A 7,500-nucleotide genomic window follows, 5' to 3' on the forward strand; every position below is an offset into this window, starting at 1 on the left:
GAGTACCGCCAATACACTTGCAATATTCAAAGCCAAGACAACATTGATCAGTAACTTGGCGTCATCGTACTCCTCTCTCTCTCTCTCTCTCTCTCTCTCTCTCTCTCTCTCTCTCTCTCTCTCTCTCTCTCCCTCTCTCTCTATTTCATGCATACATACATAAATACACACACTTACTCATTTCCTTCCTATCCACTCCCACCCTTTCCTTATTTCTCTCACTCTCTCTCTCTCTCTCTCTCTCTCTCTCTCTCTCTCTCTCTCTCTCTCTCTCTCTCATACATACACACATAAATACACACACTTACTCATTTCCTTTCTATCCACTCCCACTCTTTCCTCTCTCTCTCTCTCTCTCTCTCTCTCTCTCTCTCTCTCTCTCTCTCTCTCTCTCTCTCTCTCTCTCTCTCCATTCCTTTCTTCCTTCCCTTCATTCCTCTCCTCTCCCTTTTTTTTGTTTCTCACTTCCTTCATTTCCTTCCTCTCTTCATTAAAATTCCACCTTGCATACCTCTATAACTACTTAATCTCTCTCTCTCTCTCTCTCTCTCTCTCTCTCTCTCTCTCTCTCTCTCTCTCTCTCTCTGAAGGCAAGGACCAAAGGAAGGAAAGGTAGAAAGGAATGCATAACAAGGGAAAGGGAACAGGAAAAGAAACAGAAATTAGGAGAATAGCGTGGAGGAAGGAAGGAAACTAGATAAATGTAACGATAAGAGAGAGAGAGAGAGAGAGAGAGAGAGAGAGAGAGAGAGAGAACGCTCTTATTCTCAAATTTTTCTGTGCTTCACCTCCATTATTTCAAAAGGCTTTATTTCAGCGTACACGAGTTTTTTAAGGTGTTTTTACGGTTCTAGAGGCAAAATGACAAGATCTTTACATTATTAACTAGAGAATAATTCTTGAAAAACCCGCTGATCATCTCTGTGGCCTTGGAAAATCGTGGTGAGAGAATAAAGCTTTTTTAAACATGTTTTTGCAGTTCTAGAGGCAGAATGAAAAGATTTTTACATTATTAACTAGAGAAACACTCTTGAAAACTCCGTTAATCATCTGTATGGCCTTTGGAAAATAGTCGCGTTGAGAGAGCAAAGCGGTTTCATAAATTCAGAATACGATATAATAGGGGCAGAGCGGGCGCCGTGACGTCACACCCAGCCTTGATTCCCCTCCCTGGAGCCGCTACCCACATAGAGTACTGTTATACCACCAATATGTCCATCAATGTGTCACCTGCTTGCCATCAGACTTAGTTCTTGCATATAAACCCCTCTACGTGATATACTCAAGTCATAAGAGGCCACAGTGGTTCACAGTGGTTCAGTTAGTGAGTGATGAGATGATGGGACAGCGGCGGGAAAGCGAGAGTGAGTCAGGTTAGCGGGGGCTGCGAACTGTGTATGTGGAGCGGCGCCTGCTTGCCATTCTGAACTGCATTTCTTCCTCAAGGTCGTGTGGCAATGTCTACTTTACTGATGATGCCCAACATACACCCTGCTGTAAATCAAACCTAAGGCACAAATCAGAAACACAAGAGAGAGGCGTCAAGGCTGGGAACAATAGCTAGGTTTTGAGGTGCATTGGTAGCGCTCCGCCATGTTTTGTATTAGACTTCCCACCAAACCAAACTGATGCGGCGCCTGACGGATAAACAACGCCTCTTCTAACACCCACCGTGGCCTCAAACACAGCCTTACTTACACACACACACAAGGAAATAAGTGACTTAGGTAACAGTAATAACAAAAGCATGAAACAGAACCAATAAATCACATTATAGAGTCCCACATGAAACTCAAAGAACAGAGCGAACGTACTGTAGTGAAAAATTCTTACTAGCACGCTGAGCAACGCAAATTATGAAGCTTTGTTGGTGATTGAGGGGATTTCATGCGGTCACAGAAGAGGAAGATTATTTTTCTCCTATACAAATTAAAAGGAGAGAGAGAGAAGGTGAGTGAGTGAGTGAGGCTGTTCCGAGCGAGGCAGAGGGCGGAGTGAGGCGGGTTGAAAGGGGCGGAGCTTACCACAAGAGATGTTTTCGCGAGTTCTTGTTCACCTAATGATTGGCTTAAATTTCGCGGAGTTTGTCGTTTCTGTTTACTTTCTTTGTGTTTAGTTACTTATTGGTGAATGATGCTTTGTATGAGAGGAGAATGAAGTCAATAAAAGCCAAATACTTAATTAACATACTATGGATAAACTGTGCATCTCTCTCTCTCTCTCTCTCTCTCTCTCTCTCTCTCTCTGTATATTGAATAGCTACACCACACATAAAATAGCCTATCCTAACAATAACTACCCTTGCAATAGCCTAACATTGAGGGCGGCCTGAGGAGAAGGTTATGTCAGGAGGGGACGTTACTAATACTGTACCAAGCCATCACTAACACAAGAACAGTAGGAGGAGGAGCAGGAAAGAGAAAGAGCAATAGGAGGAAGAACAGGATAAGAAATTGATGTCTAAGGGTAATGTTGATTAAATAGGCCTTTTTTTCATATTTTTAGTTGCCTTGGCCAGTTTCTCCTTTTACATGAAAAAAATAAATAGGTAAATACTGTTTCTGGCCTGATTGGTGCTGACTTGACATGAGGGAAGCGAGCAGTGAGTGGCGAAACAAGAACAGCCACGTGGTAGGAGTGATAAGATAATAATTATCGAGGATTTCAAACAACAGTTCCTGAGGTCTTTGTTATTAAAATGTCACTGCACTACCACACCACCACCTCAGACAAGGACTGTGTGAACGCATAACTACACAGTCTACTCACTCTATACTTTTCTATGTATGTTTCTTCTTTCTCTCAGCCCTATTCTGTCCATCTCCCTAATGCGAGAGTTAACCAGTACTCTCAGTCATTCATATACTTTTCTCTGGTAAACTCTGGAATTCCCTGCCTGCTTTTGTATTTCCATCTTCCTACGACTTGACTTCTTTTAAGAGGGAGGTTTCAAAACATTTGTTCCTTAATTTTGGCTAACTCTATTAATCTTTAAAGGAACTGGCAATCAAGTGGGCCATTTTTTTGTCTTTTTTTTTTTGCCCTTGGCCGGCTTCCCTTCTTGCATAAAAAAAAAGAGAGAGAGAGAGAGAGAGGAAGCTGACCAAGGAGAACAGAAATAGTAAAAACAGAGCCCAATTGGAATGCCAGTCCCCGTGCAGGTCCGAGAGAGTTTACCAAAAGAAAAGGATAAAAGGATAGATACTGTTTTTGAGAGAGTGTAAATGTTAGCTACTGTATAGGGTGGAAGTGTATCGCCTGTGTAGAAAATGTAGATGGAAACCTTTGCTCTCATTTTAACTATTTGTGTGTGTGTTAATTCACTGTTTGATCTGCTGCAGTCTCTGACGAGACAGCCAGACGTTACCCTGCGGAACGAGCTCAGAGCTCATTGTTTCCGATCTTCGGATAGGCCTGAGACCAAGCACACACCACACACCGGGACAACAAGGTCACAACTCCTCGATTTACATCCCGTACCTACTCACTGCTAGGTGAACAGTGAACAGGGGCTACACATGAAAGGAGACACACCCAAATATCTCCACCCTGCCGGGGAATCGAACCCCGGTCATCTGGCTTTTGAAGTCAGCGCTCTAACCACTGAGCTACCGGGCCGTGTGTGTGTGTGTGTGTGTGTGTGTGTGTGTGTGTGTGTGTGTGTGTAAGAGGGAAGACCGGCCAAGGGCAACAAAAAAAATGGGATAAAAAAAAAGCCCACTGGGGTTAGCTAGATAATAAAATAGAAGGTGACGCCAAGGATGGTAAAGGAGTCATCTTTTTTTTTTCTTTCTTTTTTTTTCGATCTTAAATTTTGGAAAGCCATAGGAATGATTAGCAGGATTCTCAAGAGCGTTTCTCCTGTTAATGATAAAGGAATCTTGTCATTCTGCCACTACAACTGTATAGAAATTTACTGATATTTAGATAGATAGTATAGACATTTTGACAGGCTGGCTAGTGGAGGAAGTAACATGAAACACACCTAATAGGGAACTGAGTTTATGCCCGACCTGTTTTGCTGTTGACATCTTCAAGGTTCTTTAGGGAACAAACTCAACTAAATCCCTACAACAGTTTCCTCTCACCTCCTTCACCAGTAGAAACACCCTTCAGTACTGGGACACATTTTTACCCTGAGTTTTGGGTGTGATTAGACCATTTTATTGACATTTGGAAGGGTCTATTAATGGCCAGAGTTTTCACTATTTTAACATCTTCAGTACTGGGACACATTTTTACCATGAGTTTGGATATAATTAGACGATTTTGTTAACATTAGGAAGGGTCTATGGAGATCAGAAGATTAATGGCCAGAGTTTTCACTATTTTAACACCTTCAGTAGTGGAACGCATTTTTACCATGAGTTTGGATATGATTAGACCATTTTATTTACATTAGGAAGGGTCTATGGAGGTCAGAAAATCAATGACCAGACTCTTCACTATTTTAACACCTTCAGTAGTGGGACACATTTTTACCATGAGTTTTGGGTGTGATTAGACCATTTTATTGACATTTGGAAGGGTCTATGGAGATCAGAACATTAATGGCCAGACTCTTCACTATTTTAACACCTTCTGTACTGGGATACATTTTTACCATGATTATACGATTTTATTGACATTAGGAAGGGTCTATGGAGGTCAAAAGATTAATAGCCATAGTCTTTACTATTCTAATCCCCACATAAGTTTTCGAAGCTGTATGAAATCACCAAACAGTAAGCAGACTTAATATGAAAACGTGAAGGAATTAAAAACACACGTTACTTCAAAACAATCTACCACAACGAAAGAGTTTGAGTAGAAGAGATTCACAATAAGACCAGGAATAAACAGGAATGAGGAATGAACAGTAGGAGGAGGAGGGAGAGGAATGAGGAATGAACAGTAGGAGAAGTAGGAGCAGGAATGAGGAATGAGCAGTAGAAGGAGGAGAAACAGGAATGATAAATGAGGAGTAGGAGGAGTAGCAGCAGGAATGAGAAATGAGCAGGAATGAGGAATGAACAATAGGAGAAGTAGGAGCAGGAATGAAGAATGAGTAGGAATGAGCAGGAATGAGGAATAAGTAGTAGGAGTAGGAACAGGAATGTGAAATGAGCAGTAGTAGAAGGAGGAGGAGCAAGAATGAGGAATGAGCAGTAGGAGGAGGAGGAGCAGGAATGATAAATGAAGAGTAGGAGGAGGAGGAGGAGGAATGAGGAATGAGCAGTAGGAGTAGGAGCAGGAATGAGAAATGAACAGTAGGAGGAGGAGGAGGAGCAGGAATAAGAAAAGAGCAGTAGGAGGAGGAAGAGCAGGAATGAGCAGGAATGAGGAATGAGCAGTAGAAGAAGTAGGAGGAGGAGTGATGAACTGCTTTCGGGCTTGTAAGGTGTCGAATAAGGGGTATTTAGGGGAATTAAAGGCTGTTAAAGGGATTTTAAGGGGTTTTAGGGATTTTAAGGGTGTTTTAGGGGTAGTAAAGGCCTAAAGGGTGTGTTGCATAAATCGGAGGAGGAAGAGCAGGATGTGAAATTTCAAGGTAGTAAAGGAGGAGATATATACAGGAAAAGAAGGAGGAGGAGGAGGAGGAGGAGGAGGAGGAGGAGAGGAGGAGGAACAGGATAAGACATTGAAAGGTAGCAGAGGAGGAAAACTGTACAGGAAATGAACTAAGGGACGATAGAAGTGAAAGGGCACCAGTATATGATAATTTGGTGATCTTTACTTCCTATTGTTCACTGCGCTGCTGTTGTTTTCATTGATGTGTTCCCTTGTCGTGACAGTGATGCGTGTGTCGCCGGTGTGTGTCCCTACCTACGTGTGTATCAGTCACTATGGTTTCGAAGAAGAGGAGGAAAGAAAAAGTTGGAAAGAATGAGGCGGTAAAAAGGAACAAGGAAAAGAAAATGCCAAAATTGTGGAGTGTGTGTGTGTGTGTGTGTGTGTGTGTGTGTGTGTGTGTGTGTTTGTTTGTTTCTGTGTGTGTGTGTGTGTGTGTGTGTGTGTGTGTGTGTGTGTGTGTGTGTGTGTGTGTGTGTGTTTGTGTGTGTGTGTGTGTGTGTGTGTGTGTGTGTGTGTGTGTGTGTGTGTGTGTGTGTGTGTGTGTGTGTGTGTGTGTGTGTGTGTGTGTGTTTGTGTGTGTGTGTGTGTGTGTGTGTGTGTGTGTCTGTTTGTTTCTGTGTGTGTGTGTGTGTCTGTGTGTGTGTGTGTGTGTGTGTGTGTGTGTGTGTGTGTGTTTCTGTGTGTTTGTTTCTGTGTGTGTGTGTGTGTGTGTGTGTGTGTGTGTGTGTTTGTTTCTGTGTGTGTGTGTGTAATTCACTGTTTGTTTGTTTGATCTGCTGCAGTCTCTGACGAGAAAGCCAGACGTTACCCTACGGAACGAGCTCAGAGCTCATTATTTCCGATCTTCGGATAGACACACCGGGACGACAAGGTCACAACTCCTCGATTTATATCCCGTACCTACTCACTGCTAGGTGAACAGGGGCTACACGTGAAAGGAGACACACCCAAATATCTCCACCTGGCCGGGGAATCGAATCCCGGTCCTCTGGCTTGTGAAGCCAGCGCTCTAACTACTGAGCTACCGGGCCGTGTGTGTGTGTGTGTGTGTGTGTGTGTGTGTGTGTGTGTGTGTGTGTGTTTGTGTGTGTGTGTGTGTGTGTGTGTGTGTGTGTGTGTGTGTGTGTGTGTGTGTGTGTGTGTGTGTGTGTGTGTGTGTGTGTGTGTGTTGTGTGTGTGTGTGTGTGTGTGTGTGTGTGTGTGTGTGTGTGTGTGTTAGACTTAGACTTCGCCAAATGCAGTTTAATAGTCAGACTCGAAAAAACTATCTTGAGTTGAGAATAATTCGTCTTTTTACTGATCAGTTTACCTTCCTCTGAACTGCTAAACCTCCTCACTACTGGAACACATTTTCACCTTCAGATTTGTGTACGATTAGACCATTTCATTGACATTAGGAAGGCTCTATGGAGGTCAGAAGATCAATGCCCACAGTCTTCACTATTCTAACCCCCCCACGTGAGTTTCTGAAGCTGTATAGAATCACCAAATAGTAAACAGAATGACTATGGAAACGCGGCATAGTTCTGAAGGAGTTAATAATTCATCACTAAATGTTAAATGAAAAGAATAAAAGTAACAGCGTGAACATTATTGATACCATCACGAGTAATGTTTTTATTTATAGTTACGAGAACACAGTTTTACAATGGAGTTTCGGCAACCCTTCACAATAACGCAACACACAGCGGATAGGTGGATAAATCGATACTGTTAGTGGTTCATTGCTCGCTCCCTCACATAGATAAGTAATGAACGCAGCCAGGCAAGTAAGGAGAGAACCAGCGTTACCATTATTATTATTATTATTATTATTATTATTATTATTATTATTGTTACTATTTTTATCATTATCATTATTATTACTATTGTTATTATTATTATACTACCGCTACCTTATTACTGATATTGTTACTATTACCACTGCTACTACTACTACTACTACTA

At 42.3% G+C, this 7,500-nt stretch overlaps 1 non-coding gene across 1 annotated transcript; it reads right to left on the reverse strand.

Annotated features, from left to right (window-relative positions):
- Positions 1 to 3,545: 3,545 nt before the first annotated feature.
- Positions 3,546 to 3,618, reverse strand: Trnal-caa. Its single transcript has one exon. It is a non-coding gene; the product is annotated as a tRNA-Leu (tRNA).
- Between the last annotated feature and the right edge of the window lie 3,882 nt (positions 3,619 to 7,500).

The sequence above is a fragment of the Portunus trituberculatus genome, chromosome 18 (assembly GCF_017591435.1).
Source record: "Portunus trituberculatus isolate SZX2019 chromosome 18, ASM1759143v1, whole genome shotgun sequence".
In the NCBI taxonomy this organism is placed as follows: domain Eukaryota; kingdom Metazoa; phylum Arthropoda; class Malacostraca; order Decapoda; family Portunidae; genus Portunus; species Portunus trituberculatus.